At 43.9% G+C, this 22,952-nt stretch overlaps 1 pseudogene across 1 annotated transcript; it reads left to right on the forward strand.

Moving 5' to 3' along the window:
• The first annotated feature begins 15,153 nt into the window (after positions 1 to 15,153).
• Positions 15,154 to 15,719, forward strand: LOC308421292 (homeobox expressed in ES cells 1-like; annotated as a pseudogene). Its single transcript has one exon. The product of its transcript is annotated as a homeobox expressed in ES cells 1-like (transcript).
• The last annotated feature ends 7,233 nt before the right edge of the window (positions 15,720 to 22,952 follow it).

Here is a 22,952-nt window from a genome sequence, read left to right on the forward strand (position 1 = left end):
TTGTCCTGAAACTAGCTCTTAGACCAGGCTGGCCCCGAACGCATAGAGATCTGCCTGCTTTTGCCTCCTGGGTGCTGGGGTGAAATGCATGCACCACCACTTGGCTGCTGGCTGGTTTTTATGTCAATTTGACAGAAGCTGGAGTCATCTGAATGAGGAAACCTCAAAGGAGAATTAACCTCTATAGGATCACGCTAGGGAACTTTCTTAATTAGCGGTTGACGTTCAGCCTAGTATGGGTGATGCCACCACCTCCGGGTTGGTGGTCCTGGGTATTCAGCAATCCTCTGTGGCCTCTGATCAGCTCCTGCCTCCAGGTTTCCACCTGGTTTGAGTCCCAGTCTTAGCTTCCCTCGAAGGACTGTGATTCAGGATATGTAAGGCAAACAAACCCTTCCCTGCTCAAGTTGCTTTGGGGCATGGTGTTTTATCACAGCATTAGTAACCCTAAGACAGAGACCAGGGTTGCCTGTCTAGCGCCATGTGAGCTTTATGAGTGTGCAAGATGTCTGAGTCGTGGGGGCAAGAAATCTGACTCAGCTCTGTGTCTGTCAGTCACTGGACACAGCCCTGGGAAGGACATGGCCTCGGGCAAAGGCCTCTCTAGCTGTGTATCCATAAGCATTTAGGTAAAACGTTTCTTAGTAACAGATGGAAGTCTGGGTTCTACATCCAACACATTAAGCTAAGCTATTCTGTTTGGCACAATGGTCACAAAGGGTCCTCATGCTTTTCACATCACTACTTATAGCCAAGTTCAATTTAGTTCTCCATTTTGAAAAGGCTAATTAATTTTGTCAACTTGCTGGTTCATTATTAGGCCCTCCCCACTCCCTCTCTGGTGGAGCTTGGGGCCTTGTGCAAGTACTTTGCTATCAAGGTACATCCTCTGCTTTCTTTCTTGATTTCTGCCTTTTCTTATTAATGTGTGTGTGTGTGTGTGTGTGTGTGTATGTGTGTGTGTGTGTGTGCGTGTGTGCATTGTGTGTGAGGTGCACATGCCACCATGCACTCTTAAAGGTTAGAGGACAACTCTGAGGAGTTCTTCTCTCCTTCAACATTCATGTCGGTTCTGGGAATTGAATTCAGGTTGCCAGACTTGTAGAAGAAAGCACATCTACCCACTGTTTTAGTCAGGGTTCTGTAGAGTCACAAAACTTGTGGAATGCCTCTATACATTAAGGGGAACTTTTAATGACTACAGTCTGTAGTCCAACTCACCCAACAGTGGGCAGCTGTGAATGGGAAGCCCAAGAATCTGGTAGCTGCTCAGTCCTATGAGGCTGGTTGTTTCAGCTGCTCTTCTGTATAAGCTGCAATCTGAAGAAGTAGGTTCCAACAAATGTGCTGGCAAGTAAGTGCAAGCAGGAGAAGAAGAGTGAGTGAGTCTTCTTCCAATGCAGAAAGTGTGGCTCAGATTAAAGGTGTGAACCACCATGCCTGGATCTAAAGCTTTTTGTCCCTGACTGGCCCAGAACTCAGAGATCTGCTTGCCGTAATCTCATGGGATTAAGGTTTTCATGGCCACAATACCTCAAGATTTCCAGATCAAGATCCCAGTCAGAAGCCTGTGTCTTCCAGCCTCAAGCTCTGGATCACAGGTGAGCCCTCCATTTCTGGATGTAGTTCATTCCAGATGTAGTCAAGTTGACAACCAGGAATGACCATCACAACCATACAGCTGTCTCACGGGTTCCTCTTGCCTTGTTCCCAATAATCAAGATCTGGGTGTGATTTATATTATTATTATTATTATTTTATTTTATTTTATTTTATTTTGGTTTTTGTATGGAGACAGGTTCTCATTATATACTCCTGGCTGCCCTAGAACCTGCCTCTGCCTCCTATGTTCTGGGATTAAAGACTCTGTGTATGATTTTGAAAGTGCCCTCATCCCTGTGTCTACTAGTTTGCAAACCAAACATTTGTTCTCCCCGTGGCTTTCCATCCTCCACGACAAGGGCTTTTCGCTTCCACTAAAGTCAGAGCTCATTGCCCCATGACAGAATTCTGAGTGAGCTCTATCATCAGCAAGGGCCACGCAGTACGTCCCTGTAAGACCGACAAACAACAAAAGCCCGGAGGGAGACAATCACTTCCGTTGTGATGAATTCTCACTTCAGCTTGTGTTCCTTTGAGTCTAGTCTTCTCTAGACCTGTTGGCATAGCTGGTACTTTTCATACCTCTTCATTTCTCAGTACCCAGCAAGGGGCTCTTTCTTCTCTCTCTCTCCTAACCTTCTTTCGGTGAGCATTCACTAAATACCGCATCCAAAGAGAATGTTCTCTTACCTGGATTCCTACAAGGAGTTCCTTCTGTTCATGGATCACTCTCTCAGCCCATGACGTATAAACCTGGTAGTTGCCTTTATTTTTCAGAGGTGCATGCCTTCAAGTTCCTAAGGGTACATTTGGGAATGAAAGGCACATAAAGATTATTTTGCTCCCCCTCTTGTCTTTGAAGAGGAAGAAAACTTAAGTCTTGAGTGAGTTTGATAGCTTGGCTTGGGCGACACATTTTAATGGCATACTCTGAAAGGATGTGGCTGGGCCTCCTGGTATGTGAAGGGGTGACCTGGATTGATTTTCTAGGCCTGTTGTAAGGAATACAGCAGTATGTGGTTTTCACCACGCACTATGAGAAGTGTGCTCTCTCACAGCTCTAAGGATGAGAAATCTGGAGTCCAGGTGTCGGCAAGGCCACGCCCCCTTTGGAAGGTTATAGATTCAGGTCACTTCTTGCCACTTCGGGCTTTGGTAGTCCCAAGCCTTCTCTGGATAGAGGACACCACCCCTGTTTCTTTTGCCACAGTGGCTTCTTCTGTGTGTCTCTCTTAAAAATCTCCTTTGGTGTTTATCTTACAATGGTTTGTAGAAATTTAGGTCCTCCCCGAATCTATGGATAGTTTTGCAAATATTGTTACATTACAGGTTTCAAGGGTCAGAGACAGGACTCCCTAGGGCTACCATTCAACACATGTTCCCTGAAGAAAACCTCAGCCTTGTCCTACCATGAATGCCGTGCCTCACCAACGAAGTACAAGTTACAGTTCGAGCTCGGTTTTACAGAGTAGTTCCAAGTGGTTTGCCACCTTATGTCTCTTTGATGTTATTTGTTTATTTTTAAGGTGTATGAGTGTTTTGCCTGCATGTATGTATATACACCAGGTGCATGCAGCACCTGCAGAGTTCAGACCAAGGTATCTCCTGAAGTTGGGCCAGTATATGGATGCTGGGAATTGGATACTGGTCTTCTGCCTGAGTAGCCAGCGTTCTTAACTACTGAGCAGTCTCGCCAGCCCTGCAACCTTACACATTAGTGTTATTCTATATGTTTTACCATGTTCTATAGCCATAGCTTCTGTACCGCTGTTAAAGAACAGGATCTCAAAGCCTAAATTCACAACCAAAAGTGAAATCTACATGTGGATAAATGAAGTGATCTGTCAAACATATTAAGTGAATAAAAAAAAGTTCTTCTGCCTATTATGTTAACCACATTCACACACACACACACATACACACTCACACACACTCACACAAACACACATACTCTCACACACACACACATACTCATATACACACAAACACACACACTCTCACACACATACATACTCACACAAACACACACACTCACACACTCACACACACAGAATGACACAAACTATGAAATTAATAGCAAAGAAAGATACTAGAGGATTCACTATAAGTAACAAACACACCTTGCTTCTCTCTTTGTGTGTGTTATAATTTGAACATAAAATGATCCCCTCCCCAGACTCCTCTATGTTTCAACATCTGGTCCCCAGATGGTTGTGTTTGGGAGGACTGTGAAACCTTTGGGCCCTGAGGCCTAGCTAGCAGATGTAGGGCCAGGGTTAGTTATAGCTGGTGAAGCCTGTGCTCTTCCTGACTGCTCAGGTGGTCTCACTAACTAACGCCATCACAGTTCCTCTGCCACCGGCATGAGCTGTTCTTGACATTGAGCCTTTGTACCTGATGTACTGAATCTCCTGAACTCAGAGTCAGAATAAATCCATCCTCTCACTTCTGTTAGATATTCTGTCAGGGCAACAAGAAAATTAACCAATAGCATTGTTTGATTTTCAAACTACTGTGTGTGTGTGTATGTATGTATATTTATATATATATAAAGCCAAAAGCAAAGCAAAAGAGGACTAGAGAAATAGCTCAGTCAGTAAAGAACTTGCCTTGCAAACATGAGGATGTAAGCTCTATCCCCAGAGCAAATGTGAAAATGCCCAGGGTCATGACTTGTGCTTGGAACTCCAGCAGTGGGGAGGCAGAGACAGGACAATCCAGGGGCTCCCTTCCCTGGCCTGCTAATGGAACCAAATCAGCAGGCTTAAGGCCAGTCTGAAAGAAGGTAGGTGGGGTTTCTGAGGATAGTACCTGAGGTTGTCCTCTAGCTCCCCTCCCCCACCTCTCTCTCACACACACATCAAAGTAATAGAAACATATAATATTGACATCTTAAGGCTAAATTCACAATGTAAGCTGGGTGTAAGTCAGTGGAGCCCTCTCCTGTGGATCAGGTTAAGCTCCAGAGTTATGCATGGCAGTTTCAGGTGTCACACACAGCGAGAAAGTCCTCCTGCAGCGTGGGATCCCAATACTTCCTATTGAACAGCAAAAGCCTAGTGACCCAGATATGCAAATAGAGCTGGTCAGCCAAGATTGTGTCTTTACTGCAGTAAAGTTCCAGGAAGCACTTGGATACTGAGTTGAATGGAGGGTGGGGGGCACATCTGGGACTCTTTTACTCTATATGCTAATCAGATCTGTTAGTACTGGAATGTGCGAAACCAGTGGAGTTAGAGCCAGGAGAAACCAGCCACTTGATGAGCTGGGGTGGAACACACAGTGTGTCAACTGGAGGGTGGGGCACCTTAGGACAAAGCAAGTGGAAAATAGGCTGCAGCATTTTTCCAAAGAAATACCTTCTTGTGCCAGTGGGTTAGGAAGTAGTAAAGAAAGTAAGGTTAACAGCGTCAACTGAAGGAAAATGGAAGGTAACGGGGAAGTAAAAAGATAAGATAAATAGAGGAGCCGAGAACAAGAAGTGAGGAAAAGAAATGGGGTCACCTTTATAATCCGAGGCAATCTTCAGGAAATGGGGTGAACTGTACCTTACCATGTGCCATGAACAAAGCCACCTCAAAACGACGAACAGTTAGTGTCGTCTCTTACGAGGATCCTAGATTTTATAAAATCATGTGTGCATATATAAAAGTACAAGTAAGGTTGGGTCTTAAATTTAAAACTATAATTAAGCCTAAAATGAAATGTATTTTTGAAACTAAATAAAAAGTGAAAAAAATAAACTTTCTAGGGCAACAAAGGAGACTGATGAAGAGGTGAGAAGGGGGTAGGACTCAGGTATGTATGAAAATTACACTACACTGCTACGTTGGCATGGTGACACAAGCCTTTAGCCTCAGCATTCATCAGGGAGAGGAAAGTGAGTCTCTGTGAGATCAAGGCCAGACTGGTCTACATAGAGAATTCTAGGATAGCCAGGACTACATAGTGAGACTCTGATCTTAAAACAAGCAAACAAACAGAAAACTTAAAATAATTACTGTGCCATTTGCAATGCATATATAAACCGAGTTTTTGAAAAGAGACCTAAAACATTTTGATCATTTTTAGTTTTAATATAAAAACGACCAAGACAAATAATGGCTCATTGGCCATTTCTCTCTCCAGTTACTGATGCTTAAGCACTCCTGTGAAGTATGGGCTAAAATGAGAGAATTCTGGGGGTTCGATGCGTAACCAATGGGCTCTTGAGGCCCTAGGCTTGAGCGCCAGTACTAAAACCAACCAATCAAAAGCTGTTTGATCGAAGCACATTCTTATTCTGCCTTTGAAGACAATCTCCATACTCTAGGTTGCCCAGGCTGGCCAAATATTTATGTCAGCTCCTGCCTAAGCTTCCCAATGCTAGGATTAGAGGTATGCACCACCCCACCCGGCTTTAAAGCAAAACTTCAATGTACATATTTAACTTCTGTCTCGGCTGCTTTCTTACTGTAGCAACCAATAAGATAATCACGAAAGCACACCAGCCTGTCGGGCCACACCCGCCAGCCTAGCGCCCATCACACAGAAGGACAGGTTTCCAGTGTAAATGGCTTCTTTGGAGTGAGGCGACAGGACAGGGATGGAAAATTGAAGTCTCCTGACCTCATTTACATCCTTCAAAGCACAGCCAGCTTATCCTCCTCCCGGTCCAGCTGGCCCCAGCAGGAGTCCGCTGTACTGCCACACCCTCTCTCTCCTCAACAGTGGAGTGACTCTAGAGAAGCACGCCCTTCTCCTGTGGACGCCTGACGCCAAACCTGAGGTTCCACTCCCAGCGTTCGAAGGAACCAAGAATCCTTCTACCCGTCTGGGCTTCCTGCTGCCCAAGCCCTGCTCCACCACCGCCATGCTCGGGGCTGCCAGAGAGGCGGAGAGGCACAAGAGATCATCGGATCTCCCGCCTGCCTGGGGCCCAGCTGTAGCCTTAACTGGACAGCCTTGTGGCGATCGATCGAGTAGGAGTGAAAGGAAGGGGGTTTTTGGTGCTCCCTACTTGGTGTTAGCCACCCTGGCTGAAGAAGCTAGACAGGGGCAGTGGGGCTTCGGGACACTGCTGTGTGGACTCTTGGGTTAAGGGAGTCAAAGAGCTGGTGCTGTGGGATTCGGCTCCATGAACGAAGTCCTTTATGGACTGCAGGAATCAGTTACTGCCGCACCCAGTAAACTGGAAGTGTTTAGGGAAAAAATATGGTGGCGTGACACCACTAGAGAGATCTCCTGACCAGCCATCTAATGGTTTAGGTTGGGGTGTGTGTGTGTGTGTGTGTGTGTGTGTGCGCGCGCGCGAAAACGCACAATGTCAGCCATTTTGACTAAGTATGGACTTTATATTTAACCTCAAACTTACAGATCCACCATCCCTTCCTTGTGCTTTGTGAATCTGATTGGTTTTTCCTGCATGCCCACAACTACTGTCCTGGCAATGACCCAGACTGTCACCTTCCCAGAACTCCCTCAGCAACCCATGCTCATCTAGTCAGTCTGCATCTGCATGGAGGGGCCTTTTAGAACCCAGTCTCAGCCAGGCAGTGGTGGCACACACTGTCACTTGGGAGGCAGAGGGGCAGGTGGATCACTGAGTTCGAGGCCGGTCTGGCCTACAGAGTGACTTCCAGGATGCCTTGAACCTGCCCCCTCCACCCCAAAGAAGAAAAGAAATAAATTCAGTCTCTATCTCCCCTTAAAATAAATACAAGGACTTAACAAAAACCTGAAATACAGCTCAAACCCAGGTACTGGGATATAGCTCAGTTGGTGCTTGTCTGACATACAGGATGACCTCAGTTCCATCCCCAGTACCACAAAAATGGGACAGGACAGTGCATGACTGTAATCCCAGTCCTGGGAGGTAGAGACAGAAAAATCAGAAGTTCACTGCCAACCTTGGCTACACCTAATCCCATCTTTTCCCTCCCTGTGTTTTTGCCATTCTTTATAGATCACGTAAGAACATTTCTAAGAAGCTGGGCGTGGCAGCATACCAAAATACAGTCCAAGAATGGAGCCATGATTTCTGAGTGCTTGGGAGAAAACAAGAGTCTTGTGACATTAGTTTCTTCCAAAAGAAGGAATTGTTCTTGCATTATGTTTTCCTGCCCCTCCCAGGTGTAGTAGATCTGAGTGAGTTTACTTCGGGTTACTCATTACAGCTGGCTGTTGTTGTTTATGTGCCTCAATAGAAAACATCTTTCTGTCAGGATGGGCTTGTCTGCCGTGTGCATTTTGATTGTACACTGTGGAGGGATTTTAATCCAGCAACATGGCTGCTCTGGCAAGGGGTCTCATCCTAAAATATGATCCGGCTGGAATGCAGACATACCACACACCTTTGTTCTCTCTGGCTGGAACAGAGGCATGCCTTTAATCCCAAACAATGACATCCAATGGAGGGGCAGGCAAAGTGATGAATCAGAGGAAGAATTGACAGAAGGAGTCAGAGATGGGATACGCCCAGCTCTCATGAGAACAGACAGGAAAGAGGGGCTACATAAAGAGCAGTGAGGGAGAGAGAGGAGGTGGTTTGGAAGGGTTTGGTTCTATTCAATGTGGTTCTGTTCAGACCGGTCAGTTAGACAACTTTCAGTTGAGTCTAACTGAGCTCCGTTCAGACCACAATAGTTCAGTTCGTGAAATCCAGAGACAGGTTTGGTTTTTTTTTTCAAGCGGAGCCCATTTGAAATGTTCAGCTTGGGGAGGAGTTTGAGCCACAACAACTGAATTGAACCAATTAGCCAAAGTTCAGAAAAAGCTAGAAAGGGTGAGTTTATTTAGTATAAGCGTCTCTCGGAGGCTGAGACACTCTATGCCTCGGTTAGCAGACAAGAGACTGGAAGCTGAAGTCTTGTAGGTCCCACTTTACAGATTAAATTGAATGGGGTCTAGACGGTTCCAAGCCTAGAATAGCTGTGTGGGGTTACTATGTGCTCAACCCAAGCCATGTGTTCCTAAAGCTGGTCACACCCTCAACTCACCACTTTGAGGAAATAAAGGTGACATTGCAAAACACTTTACCCATGTGACTCCTCTTAACCCTCATAGTATAAATTGTCAGATGCTCTGAATAAAGTTGGCTATTGCATCAGATTGTAGTTCATGTCATTTCTAGGCTTTTTTCCACCAGGTTACTCTGCCACTAGAGCAGGGACAGTCACAGTGACACAAGCCTTTTATGCTATCACTGGGGAGGCAGGGATGGGAAGATCTCTGAGTTTGAGGCTAGCCAGTTCTACATAGTGAGTTTCAAGACTACATAGAAAATATACAAGAATAACATTTCAATGTTAAAATGAAAAGAAAGAGCATAAAGCCTTTCCAAATCATACATTTTGACAGGATTCCACCAGAAGAGCAGTTTAAATATAATTAACTGAGCCAAGACAGCTAATGGCCAGAAGTTATTTAAAGTTTCTTAGCTATGGGACCCTCCCACAAACAAGAAGAGTCTGTGCAGGATCTGTCTTTACAGAAACCCAGTTATCATGGCTTATTAAGACCCAGCCCAACACCTGGCAAAGAAGAGACAATCAATCAATAAATGCAGAAGAAATAAAATTAAAACACAGACATTTTATGTCAAAACTCTTGTAGTGATGATTTTGGACCTTTTTAAATGTTTTTTTATCCCCCTCACCCCCTCCCCCTTCTAGGTGTTAAAATCAACATTCCAGGCAAATGTTTTACCACTGAGCTGCTCCAGCTTCTATGATTTTTTCTTAGATATGAAGATATCTTAAATATATCTCTCTGGAAATTTCCCCTAAGTCACCCAGGAGTCAGGGTACACATGTTGGGATTGAAAACCTAATGTCTGTGATTAAGGAAATGTAACTCACACCTACTAGAATATTGCCCACCCCTCTCTTCTGGGAACTGACTAATTCTCCCTCGGGTGTGGATTGCTGGCAGCCATACCTGTGCCCTGTGATCCTATCCCCTTACAGCTAGTTGGTCAAAGTGGACAATCAAATTACTCTAGATAGCCAGTTCTCATCCCAGGGGATGTTTGCCCCCTGGGAACATTGGCAGTAATTTAGATACTTTGTTAAAAGTCGCTGGGGTCAAAGGAGTGACAGGTAGAGATACTCCTTGGCTATAAGTCAAGGATACTGATAAACACCATGTAATGTACAGCACAGCCCCACAGCAAACAAAGATCTGGCTTAACAAGTCGTTAATTTTCAGTAATGTAAATCTGGTTGATGGGGATTCCTGGCCCTCATCACACCTGCAGGAGAAGCAGGCAGAGTCACCCACAGAGAAGGTGTGGAGAGAGGAGCTGAAGTTACAGTCTTCTGATTCCTCCGCTGTTTCTCTACTCGGCCACCAGGAAGGACAGATGACTTAATCTAGGGACTCAAGCATTTGAGAGGAATACTCCACTACTGAACTTCTGCCCCAGAAACTTTCCTAGTTTCAAGTTGTTCTGCATGTTTGGTTTTGATTCCTTTCAATAAAGAATAATGCGGCATTTTACTCTTAAGAGGTACACAACCTAGAAATAACACAGAGCAGAAAACACCCAGTTAGAAGCCAGGGTGTACCAGCACTGGAAAGGTTGAAGCGGGGAGGATCAGGACTTCAAGGCCAGACTCAACTACAAAGAAAGTTTGAGGACAGCTTAGGATACATGAGCGATACTGTATATAAAAACAAACAAACAAACAAACAAAGCAAAACAATAATAAGCCAAACCAAGCCACAGTGCTAAGTACTAAGAGATGGGTAATACAGGGTATTTTGAGACCCCAGAATAGTAGAATGTCACTGAGCTCGGAGAGGTAATCAGAGAGTCCTATAATGTGTGAAATCTACACAGAGAACTCAAATAAACAGGGAGAACGTATGGCCAAGTAGGAAGACAAGTATGTGTTGTTTAAATAAATTAAGAATAAAGAAAGATCACAACCATTCAGCTTTACCAAATGAAGACTCAAGAGTCAGATGCTGGGGCGAAAGCCTGCTAGCTCAGAGAGGCAGAGACAGCGAACCTCCTCAAGGAAACCCAGAAGGAAAAAGCTTTCTCCTTCTCCAAGCTCTCTTAAATACCTTTCGACTCAAAGAGCCTCCTTTCTGTTTACTTATGCTCTCTTCCTGTCATCTGTTTGCTTGCTCTACCTCTTGACCTATGGCTGACTTTGTTTAGCTCTTGGATTAAAGGTGTGTGCTAGGGCTGAACCACACCATAAGCATTTGTTTACAGTGAACAGGAAGCTCTTGGACGAAAGGCTGAGCCACACCACAACTAGAAACAGGTTTTATTACAGTTCACAATCACGATGTGATCAAATATCCTACAAGTATGTGTGCATACATTCAGACAAATGTTCATAAGGGAAACATCATGCCCAGTGCCTGGGATAAACAAAGCTTTGGTGTGGCAGTCTGTCTGTTGCCTCTCAGTTCCAGTCCTGCTTCCTTCTGCATTACAGGGGACAAAAAACCCCCAACAAGTTACATCTCCCAGATCCCTTTGCCAACTGGCTGTTGACCAGGCTTTGCCAGTAGAAAGCTGTGGAGGAAGATGACAGCAGGTGGCCTGTGTATCTGTGCATGTGTATCTGTGTGTGTGTGTGTGTACATGTGTGTGTGTGTGTGTGTGTGTGTTCCTCCACATTGCTAGCGTCTCCACTAGTGGCAGCAGCCGCCAGTGAATGAGTCCTCCTGGGTTCACCGGCAGGCATGGCGGGCACACTACATCAGCTTCGCTGGCGGTGGTGGTAGTGATAGGGGATATCTTCACACTCCATTCAACAGCACAACAGTAAAAGACAGCATTGTTCGTCAAGGCTTGAGAGCATCATTTTCACCCTTCTCCAGCCTAGCTTCATGCAGCTCTAAATCTCTGGGGAAACATATATTTTTAACACTTCCATTTATCATATTGTCTGTGTTTTCAATACCTTCTGTCTGGACCCTAAAATAGCAACTCGTCAGAAAGTAAGATGGGGTGGAGCAGGGCTGTGGTGAGAGATTTGGTTCAATGGACAAGTCAGCAGTACATGGTGCAAGCTTGCGTTAAGAAATGAACAGGTATTTGGACTTTGCCTTAAGAGCAGTGGAGCCCCACAGAAGACTAAAAGACATACTAAAGATCAAACGTGGGGTCTTCCCCATGCTTTTGCACACAAGTGCTGTTCCCCATGCTTTTGCACACAAGTGCTGGACTACTGAAGACCAAGGTTTTAAACGGATGTATACTTTAGAAACCTCTACCTCTGTGATTGCGTGAAATAGTAATTTTTGAATTCTTGTTAGAAAACAAAACAGAACAAAAAACAAAACCCTACTTTTCAAAACACCCAGAAGAACTGGCACTAAATCCTTGTCTTTTCTTTTTGTTTTTGAGACAAAAAAATGTGTCTACATGTGGCCTTGACTGGCCTCCAGCTGATAGAGATTCAAGGTCCTTTGCTTCCTGAGTGCTGAGATTAGGGGTGGTTACCACCATGCCTGGCCTCCATTTCTTTGTTCTTTTCTTTTCCCCTCCTCCCTCCCTCCCTCCCTTCTTCAGTACTACGGTTGAATGCAGGGCACAGTGAATGCTAGGTAAGCACTTTACTACTGAACTATACCCCCAATTTTTCCCATTGCATTTAATCCTAACTGATCCTGGCCATCTGCCCAAGTCTCCCGTTCATTCACCTCCCCTGCGCTCAGCACTTTTCAGTGTTGAAAGCATAATTGTAGACAAGGCAGATAACATTCCCACCTTCGTGGACTCTGACATTCTAGTTGGCGGGCAAAAAAAAAAAAAACAAGGGAGAAAAATCATTTACAATTTAATAAAGCAATGGGAAGCAAATGGGCAGAATGGTGACAGACTTTGTTTGGGGGTGGGGGTGGGGTGGGGGTGGGAAGAGGTAGCTGTGTGAATATGCTCAGGGAGGAAGTAGAAGTTGAAAGTTATGGAACCCAAAGGAGTGCACATGATTTAAGTGGTTAAAGCGAGATTCTAGGACCTGAAGAACTGTGTTCAAACTGTTCTCATCGCAAAGGCATAGCACAAGACAGACTGGCGAGCCTGCCGAGGCCAGATGAAGCAACTCCCTGTGAGCTGTACTGTGGGCCTTGCTTTGGGAAGACAATGGATTTAGAACACAAAGGGAAAGACTGTTGGGAAAACCTAATGAGGAACCATGGCAGTGGCCCAGGAGAGGGGAACCTGGCGTGGATTAGAGCTCACTCGTGTTCTTTCCTTAAACTCCGTTTCTTCCTTTTCAAGGTGAGAACGGCTAGTAAGTACAGATCAGCAAACAGTTCCTCCCAAGTGCTCAGATATGAGGAAGACTCTGATATGATGGATGCTGCGTGTGGAGACTTGAAATACGTTTAAGATCGATGTATTTCTACTGCTCTCTACCAGCCTACCTACTTCCCCTTCCTCGGGTTTCACAGCAGCAGGAACTAAGAACATCTGTGGTCTTGCAAACCACTGAACCAATGACTAGCTTTGAAGTTGCTTCACCGTGGAGAGCTCTTGTTTCTTACCTAGTTGTTTATCGAGGAGGGGAGGCAGGGCGGTTGGTAGAGATGCAAGAACTGAAAAAAAAAAAAAAAAAAAAAAAAAAAAAAAAAACCCGGCTTCGGAGCTGTGGTCGGGCTCAGTCTGGAAAGGTTGGTTCACTTTAGATGTTTGATTATGCTTCTCCTTCCTACAGGGCTATTGGACCTGTACTGCCAACAAGGTGAAACTTCCGTCTAAAGGACCCTTGCTAGTCTTAAAGTCAGTGCTTGGGCCCCAGTGCCTATTTCTTGATGACTTGAGGAAAAACTGTTCATTCATTCGTACAAAGGTATAATTCAGCTGATATACATAAAAGCCTCTTTAATATTCAAAGGGTGGCAAACTAATTACTACCTTTCACTTTAAAAATGGCCTTTTCAGGTCAGCTCAAAAATATAAGCCTCATGACTTTGATGCCTTAAAAACTGGCAATTGTTTTTTTTTTTTTTTTCTCTCCTCTTCCTCCTCTTCCTTCTTCTTTTCTTGAGACAGAGTCTGCATAGCCCTGGCTGTCCTAAAACTAAATCTGTTGATCAGGTTGGCCTCAAACTCCCAGAGATCCCCCTGCTTCTGCCTTGGGAATGCTGGAATTAAAGGTTTGGTACTGCTTGGCTCGGTACCTTCTTTATTTTATTTTATTTTATTTATTCACTCTACATTCTGCTCATTGCCCCCCTCCCAGTCACCACCTCTCACAATCCTCCCCCCCTTCTCCTCTGAGCACTTGGGGGCTCCTCTAGGTATCTCCCCACCCTGGCAATCAAGTCATTGTGAGACTAGGCTCATGAGACCAGACAAGACAGCCCAGTTAGGCTCTCAGAGACTGAACCACCAACCAAAGAGTAGGCTGCACCTACCTCGGCCTCCCCCCACATATATGGCAGATGTACCGTTTGGTCTTCATGCAGGTTCTGTACAACTGGAGGAGGGCCGTCCCAAAAGCTGTCCCTGTAGGTAGCATTTGTTCTTCAGTGGTACCTTCTTAAGGCAACAGCCGTTTTTTCAAAGAAAAGGCCAGTGATGTTCACTATAAGATAACCAGGTTTAATATTCCATAATTTCACATCTATTTTTTTCTTATAAAATTTATTTGGCCTTCAACGTGTAGATCAACTTAAGGTTCTACGTAGCTTCATTTATTTACTTAAACATGTTCTTGTGTGTACATGAGTATTCACCTTGTATGAGAAAGGGTCTCTCACATGCCTGGAGTTTACCACATATGCTAGACTGGCTGTCTTCATCAGGGTTTCTATTCCTGCACAAACATCATGACCAAGAAGCAAGCTGGGGAGGAAAGGGTTTATTCAGCTTACACTTCCACACTGCTGTTCGTCACCAAAGGAAGTCAGGACTAGAACTCAAGTAGGTCAGGAAGCAGGAGCTGATGCAGAGGCCATGGAGGGATGCTATTTACTGGCTTGCTCTATAAGAAAACTTGCTCAGCCTGCTTTCTTATAGAACCCAGGTCCACCAGCCTAGGGATGGCACCACCCACAATGGGCTGGGCCCTTCCCACTTGATCACTAGTTGAGATAATGCCTTACAGCTGAATTTCATAGAAGCATTTCCTCAAGGGAGGCTCCTTTCTCCGTGATAACTCCAGCTTGTGTCAAGTTGACACAAAGCCAGCCAGTACAAACAGGCCAAGCCTAGGAATCTTTGAGTCCCACCTCCTTAGTGCTGGGATAACAAGCATGTGTCACTGTGCCTGGTCTCTTCATGTGGTTTTTAGGGTTCAGACTTGGTTTCTTATGATTGATTGGTAAGTACTTTACCAGCTGAGCTGTTTAATCAGTCCTGGTGTTCATATAGCTTTACATAGCTATCTCCGTTTTCGTCAGAGAGGCCTGCTGTCCAGTAACAGACCACCTTAAACCCTTTGTGGAGTGAAGGAATGTTTTTTAAAACATTGCAAGTATCACAATTGCTGGACAGGTGCCTGTGCTTGTAATTCTGGCCCTTGGGCGGCTGAGGGTGGAAGGTAGAGAATTGAAGGCCAACCTTGATAACAAGATCCTGGGTATACATTACAGAGGAGGATGTCTCCCAGCCTTCGGGAAGGTGCTCAGCTCCGGGAAAGCAAACTCTGCTTCTTTTCAATTTGAGAGCATTTTAGGACTGGACCAGAAAAAAGATTTCGCAATGTCAAAGACCCCACAGACCCTGGACAGATGAACACCTGCGATGACTCCGAAAAAGATGGTGACCCTTGTCTACATGCCCCAGATTTTCCCACTGAGACTTCATTTCCTTGTCCAGTGGATCTCCCAATGCCAGAAGAAATGGCTCTGAAATACGGAAATTATTTTTCAGCCTCAGAAACGCACTCTTTGAAAAAAAGAGTTGAGTTGGCACAGAGGCCAAGAACTGCTTTTACACAGAACCAGGTTGAAGTATTGGAAAACGTCTTCAGAGTGAACTGTCATCCTGGCATTGGTATCAGAGAGGACCTAGCTCCAAAGCTGAATTTAGAGGAGGACAGAATCCAGATTTGGTTCCAAAATCATCAAGCAACGCTGAAGAGGTCTCTTAGAGAATCTCAGTTTCTAATGGCAAACAAACAAACAAACAAACAAAACCCTTCAACCCAGATCTTCTGAAATAGGTAGAAAATTACACATGTGGGCTTCTCTTCCAGGTCTAGAACACAAGAAATCAATGGAAACACCAAGTACATAAAATGTTACAGTTTTTCTCCTGTGTCTAATCTGGATATGGCCATTCTTTCTGAAAATATTTCAAGTAATTATGATTCTAGCATAGTACATATCATATCTGGACATTTTCAGTTGTAATAAAACTTATTTCCTATATATTTTAATAAACATTTTCAAAAATGAAAAAAAAAAAAACAAGTTCCTGACTCAGAAACAAAGCAAAAGAAAAAAAAATTCTAAAAACACACATTCTTTAATCTGAATTCTTTAACTATGAAAAAAGACATTTGGTTTGAGGCGCAACTGTTCAGCTGTACTTGAGAGTATAATAGCTTGAGTGAAATCTCAAACCTTTATTAAATTCACTGGGTTTTCAGATTACATGCAGAAAATACCAGTTCTTCATCAGCTGACAGCCATAAGAAAGTCATTTATTTAGGCCACATGGTCTTAAACCATGGGTTGGACTCTGTATGAAACTGCCTAACCAAATGCAGAAGTTGTAGAAAATTTGGCAAAAGTAAAAAAAAAAAAAAAAAAAAAAAGAAAGAAAGAAAGAAAGAAAAAAGAAAGAAAAAAAAGAGTTTGAATGCAAAAGGATCAAAACTCAATTTAAAATTAGACAGTGCCATGAACGGAGGAGGTTTCAGGCCATGCTTGCCTATACAGATCCAATGTAGCCTGTTTGTTTTGTTTGAGACAGGAGACAGGGTCTCTCTATGTGTTCCTGTCTATCTGGAACTTACTGTGTGGATCAGGCTAGCCTCAAACTCACAGAGATCCTCCTGCCTCTGCCACCTGAGTACTGGGATTGAAGCATATATCACTATGCCCAGCCAGCCTTGTTTCTGCAGACATACATGTTCGCACATCCTGGTATATGTCAAATGAGGGCTGCCCCAAATACCTCGGCTCAGATGGGGGACCAGTGTATTACAGATTGCAGTGTCTTAAGTGTGCGTACAGTTGTCTGTTGTTGTAGAAATCACACTTTAGTTGTGATAACAGCATCAGCATTCTCTACCACCGTTCATCATCACCAAGTGTCGAATTAGTGTTTCTGTGCATTCTATCATTAGAAGGCTTAATTTTAAAACTCAGGGACTGACTTGTAGATTTGAATTCATACCAACACATTGAGTGCATTTTAACATGGGATTTGGACAGAAGTTTCAACACTTTGGAGATAGTTCCAGGTATATACCTGTCATGTAGTATTTATTACATCCTTATAATAGGCAGTGCTATTGGCAATGTTGGTTATAAAATCGAAGACATCAATCAACTCTGAAAACTGTTGGAGATGCTCTCTGGACTGTAATATCAACTATATCAATTTCCATCACATCCAAGTCATTAGTATGCAACTTTGCTTTGACCTTTTAATAAATAGTAAATGTATATGCATACCAAAGAATTGTCTTAAAGTAAGAATTTTTGTTTTATTGGTAAACGATTTACAAACTTGTTTTATGCATGTGTATACCTAGAGTTGCATAAAATTTTGTCAGGTTATAAAAGGGCTACTAGTGGGCGAAGTTTAAAAAGTCCTTTGTCCATCCAGGTGAGGTGACAAGTCCAGGCAGCCTGGTCTACAAGCCATGTTTTAGGCCAGCTAGGGCTACATAGTGAGACCTTGTCTCAAAATTAAAAACAAAACAGAACAAAAAAACCCAAAAAACAAAAAGAGAAGCCAGGCTTCCTCCAGGCCCCTTTGGATAGGCATGCTTACACATCTTTTTGTGAACAGGTGAAGAGCTGCTTCCAGACTGCCTCTGGTTTACTTTTGCTTCCCACTAAAGGTGATCTGCAGGCAACGTTATCTAAGACGAGCATCACCACATTCATCCTCTATTCCCACAAACTGTAGGATGTAGACTGGGATCTCACCCCCATTCCGTTGTATCCTTCCTCGGGACTGAATGGGATACATTGTTTGACACATTTGCAACAATAAGCAACACACGTCCTGGAGACTTGAGATACTATCTGAAGGGACACTGCTGGTTTGTTGGTGAGCCATTCATCCTATTATCACTTGGCTCAGCCAACTGTCACGTGTTAGACAACTTTATGGAATACAAGGTCCCAGTCTCCTGGGAAGGGTGATTGATGCAGGTGGTCTCTAGCTACCCCATAATAGAGGACATATGGTAGTACTATGTGGTATTGTTTTAGACAATGTGATACAATTTCCCTTTATCCTGTTGCCAATGAAATTTCTGCCTTCCTGAAGGCTTTAAAAATGCTAGATTAGGTCATCTGAGTGGAGCAATCCAACATCCGTAGTTCCAGAGCTATGCCTTTGAAGGCTACGGTTGTACGGGATGTCCTCTGAGCCAAACAGCTGTGCCCACTGGCCAAAGATCATTCCATATGGGTTTGTGGGCTCTTTACATTCCCTCATAGAGGGTCTTCGCTCACCTGAGTATCTAGTAAATTCCAAGCACCTGTTGTTTGAAACTCTGATCTAACTGCTTATGGCCTGGGGGTGAGAATGAGGTGAGGCTAGAGGATAAAGACCAGGGAAGGTTAGGGAAGGGCTCTCCATCTGTATAGCTATGGGAAAGCCATCATCCCTGCTAGGTAAAGACTTTCTGGTGTGGCCTTGTGGGGGAGAAGCACTCACACACCCCTATGGTAATCCCTCACCTATGCCCAGTAAACTCATTGGCTCCTCAGAGTTCACCTCACTTTGGTGAACTCATACCCCAGTTTGTTGTTGGGACCTTGGTGGGAGGGGTAGAGGTTGTTTATGCACCCCCCTGGGAAGGAGAGAACACTGGCTCCCAGAGTTCACTGAATCACACAACTGAACGAAAAACCAGCCTTGTCAATAGGTGTGGGTAATTGGCATGGATCCACAAAATTAACTGCAAAAGTGGCTTGTGAAGGGTTTGCAAACCTCTACTCCCCATAAATTGGAAGGTTTCTTAGTCAGGGTTTCTATTTCTGCACAGAACATCATGGCCAAGAAGCGAGTTGGGGAGGAAAGGGTTTATTCAGCTTACACTGTTCATATCACTGTTCATCAAGAAAGGAAGTCAGGACTGGAACTCAAGCAGGTCAGGAAGCAGGAGCTGATGCAGAGGCCATGGAGGGATGTTACTTACTGGCTTGCTTCCACTGGATTGCTCAGCCTGCTTTCTTATAGAACCCAGGACTGTCAGCCCAGGGATGGCACCACCCACATGGGGTTCTCCCACCCTTGATCACTAATTGAGAAAGGGAGGCTCCTTTCTCTGGGATAGCTCCAGCTTGTGTCAAGCAGACACACAAAGCCAGCCAGTACAATAATAAAAACTTTTGGTACACCCAATGAGCCCTTTGGACACTTAGAGATGAACTGCAGCTGAAACCTTACATAAGTTCCAGTGTGCACTTATGATGTAGGAAAGAGATGCTATACTTATGAGTTAAAAATTCCTACAAAATGGCATCTTCTTCTTCCTCCTCCTCTTCTCCTTCTACTATGAGACATCCCTGAAACAATGCCCAGTGACAAAGGAACCAATTTTAGTGAACAAATTAAAAGACAATTTAGTCAGATGCTGGGAGCACCATTGAATTACCATTTTCCCTGTCACCTAATTCTTCTGGACTACTCAAGAAGATCTATGAGACTTAGAAATTTGGAACTTGGCATGGCAGTGCCCTCGAGAGGCTGAGGCAGGAGAATTGCAAATTTGAGACCAGCCTTGAGACCATAATGAGTTTGAGGCCAAAATCAGCTGTATCTAGTGAAACAATATTTCTAAATAATAAAATTGAAATTGACAGATGAATGAATTTATGGTGTTGGTAATACTGTTGTTTTGAACGGCAAGAAGATCAGCTCCCACTAAACAGTTTGATCTCTGGACTGTCCATACCTTGAATAGTAGTACCTCATGCTCTCCCAAATTCTAATGCATATGCATTATATGCTTTATTTTTGGGTTTTGATTTTTAAATTTTTTCCCTAAGGATTTATTTATTTAATGTATGAGTATTCTATGTTGTACGTACAACTGCAGGCCAGAGAGGGCATTAGATCCATTACAGATGTTTGTGAGCCACCATGTGGGTGCTGGGAATTGAACTCAGGAAGAGCTGCCAGTGCTCTTAACTGTGGAGCATCTCTCCAGCCACTTGATTTGCTTTTTGAGACAGGGATTCTTTGTGTAGCCTTGCCTGTCCTGGAGCTCTGTAGACCAGGTTGTCGTGGAACTCAGGAATCCACCTGCCTTTACTTTCTAAAACATGCCATCATCCAGCACATTATAAGGATTTTAGAACATTGTGCCAGAGTCTATTTTCATCAAGTAAAAAGTATTTCAGAATCTATAAGGTCATTCCAAGAAATGACGTCAGAGAAAGCCTGCCTTTCTATATGACTGGGAAGGAACCTGCCAAGTTGATTTTAAAGGCAGGGTTTCATGTAGCTTGCCTGGACCTGGCTGTGTAGCAGATGACCTTGCCTCCATCCACCACGTGCTAGGATTATAGGTGTGGACCACCACACACAGCCTGATTCCAAGTTCTTATGTACATGTTCTTCTATGTGACTGCACACACAGTGTGTGCCTCTGGAAACTAGGGTTCAGCCACAAGTGCTGTTTCTCAGGAACAATCTGTTTTACTCTCCATGACCCAGTCTCCCTGGGAACTGGGGCTTATGGATTTGGGTAGACAGGCAGAGCAGCAAGCCCCAGACACCTGCCCACCTCCATCTTCCCTGAGCGCTGCAATCACAAGCCTGTGTCAGCACACCAGGTTTTCTGATGCGTGTTGTGGGAGCTAATACCATCCCCTTGGTCCTCAACACTGCTTTCTTACCATTTGAACTGTAGCCAAATCTCAGAGCCTTAAACTTCATGTTTATATCTCTCAACTCAAAAGGATAGAGACACTCGGAACTACATACCTGCTGAAGACTTTAAAAGTTAAAGTTAAGCACAATTCTTCAGAAGCAGACGGGATCTAAATTACTATTGTATCAGATCATTCTCCAAGCTAACTGGCCACCATCTTCAGGAGTTAAGCTGTCCCTGTTTGCCAAAGACTATCACTGATTGGCTTGTGGATTGCTGACATTCCCTTTGGAGGCGCCGTTGGGTGGACCCACAGGACCTTCATCTGAAAGTTCATCCGCCATTCCCAACCACTTATATGTAATTTTGCCCCAACTGAATGTTACCTTGGTGGTGGTGGTGATTTGGGTGGTGGTGGGAAGGACTCGGGTATATAGGTGGGGGAAGAATGAGAAAGGGGATTCCATCTACACAGTTAGGTTGTGTATGTGTGTGTGTGTGTTATTTTCATGAGTGCTGGGTGTAGACTTTCCAGTGTTCCCCAAACCCCTCATCCACTACTTTGTAAATAAGCCTAATAAACTCAACGGCTCTCCAAAGTAAACCGTGATGAAATTATAATTGGTCTGCCCTGAAGACTGTAGTTGTGGGGAGAGGGAGCTTACACGTTCTTACAGGAAGGGATTTCAGCAATACTTTGTATATTTTTGAAGGTTTTCTTTTAGGTTTGAAAAGTTTCCTGTGATGGCTGCAAGTTCTGCTTCAGAGCACGGAGAAATGCTGGTATACACACAGGCCTGGTTGGTCAGAAGTCTTCTCTCCCAAGGTATTGTCTGCCCAATGACTGTCTTCAGATGGAAAGACAGCTGTATAAACGTGTTAGGAGAATCAGGGCATTCACGGGAAGATCAAGGGAATGGTCAGTGTGTAAAGTACTGGGTTTGCTACTCAGACTTTTCACTCTCTGCAAAGAAAATCTCAAGTAAGTGACTTTTGGTTCCCCTCTCAGTTTGTGCTCATTGGTATTGTAGGCATGTGTGTGTGTGTGTGTGTGTGTGTGTGACTCTGACTCTGCATGTGTGGGTGTTTGAGGACACCAGAGGATGACTGTGGGGTTGCTTTTCTTCTTTCCACCCTGAGGGTACAGAGAGTGGAGTTAGGTTGTCAGGTTTTTGTGGCAAGCACTTTTACCACAGAGCCACCTTATCAGCTCACAGCTTCGGGTTTATGTCCTTCTTTATCCTAATTAAAAACAAGATTTATTTAGACAGGGAATTTGAAAAAAATTTTTTTGTAGTGCTGGGCATGAAATCAGTATTCCATGCTAGGCAACGCTGTACTGAGCTGCAGCCCTTCCACTTTTCAAGGTTTTTGACTTTTTTTTTTTTATTCCAAGTATGCCTTGAAAGTAGTTCTCTTTTCCATTATGGCCACTGCTTTTCCAAGCCATTTGTTCAAATTAACCTATGTCCTCAACAAATTTTACATAGTTTGGGTTCAAGATTTTAACAAATGAACTTTAGCTGGTGTCCAATAAAGACCTGGACTTATTGAATTCGAAATAACTTTTGTAAAATAATTATTTCTTCCCAAATTAAAAAAAAAATGTGCTCAAGGCCCTTACATGGATTCATTCCTCTCAACTGTACTGTCCAGTTTGACTCTTAAAATTGTGATGATTTTCACCCAGTTACCAAATGGGACCACTTAACCAATTGATTAATGAAAGGCAATAAAAGTTGTCTGAGAATGCACATGGTCTGTTGATATAACTTTTCTTCTCTTGTGTAATTGTCATCTGGGCGACTTATCGCCCATCAGCTAACCTAGGCCTAGTCCTGGAAGCTTCTAGCCCCCATAAATCTGTTTTCAGCCTCTGAGACTGACTGCTGAATAAACCCACCCTTCCTAACTCTTTCTGAAGTCTGCCTGGCTGGTCAACTCAGCTGTTCCGGTTCAAACTCCTCTCCAGGATGACTGATTCAATCTGGCTTCTCTCTGCTTCTCCTCAATTGCTGTTTGACCTTAAACTAACTGTAGCAATCTGTTTTGATCTTTTGTCTTCATCTGTGTCTAACTTGTCCTATCTGCAACCTATCCATCCAGAACTGTCACAGAAACAATGCTTCCTCCTCCTCTTCTCAACTACCTCTTAAGTAGCTTCCCTTTCCTCTCTTGAGAGTTTGGCATAACCTGTCAAATTTTTCCTGAACCATCACTTTGTCTGCCACTCAATTATACATCACAGTTAAACTTGGGTGCTTCCTTCTACAAACTCACTTTATGTTTATTCGTTTGGTATCAAAGGTGTGTAGTACTAAGGGTTTGTCTGTATTCCAGCCAGATTAAAAGTGTGTCCTAAGGGCGGATACAGTTAGAAATAGGTTT

The sequence above is a fragment of the Micromys minutus genome, assembly GCF_963924665.1.
Source record: "Micromys minutus genome assembly, chromosome: 6".
Taxonomy (NCBI): Eukaryota; Metazoa; Chordata; class Mammalia; order Rodentia; family Muridae; genus Micromys; species Micromys minutus.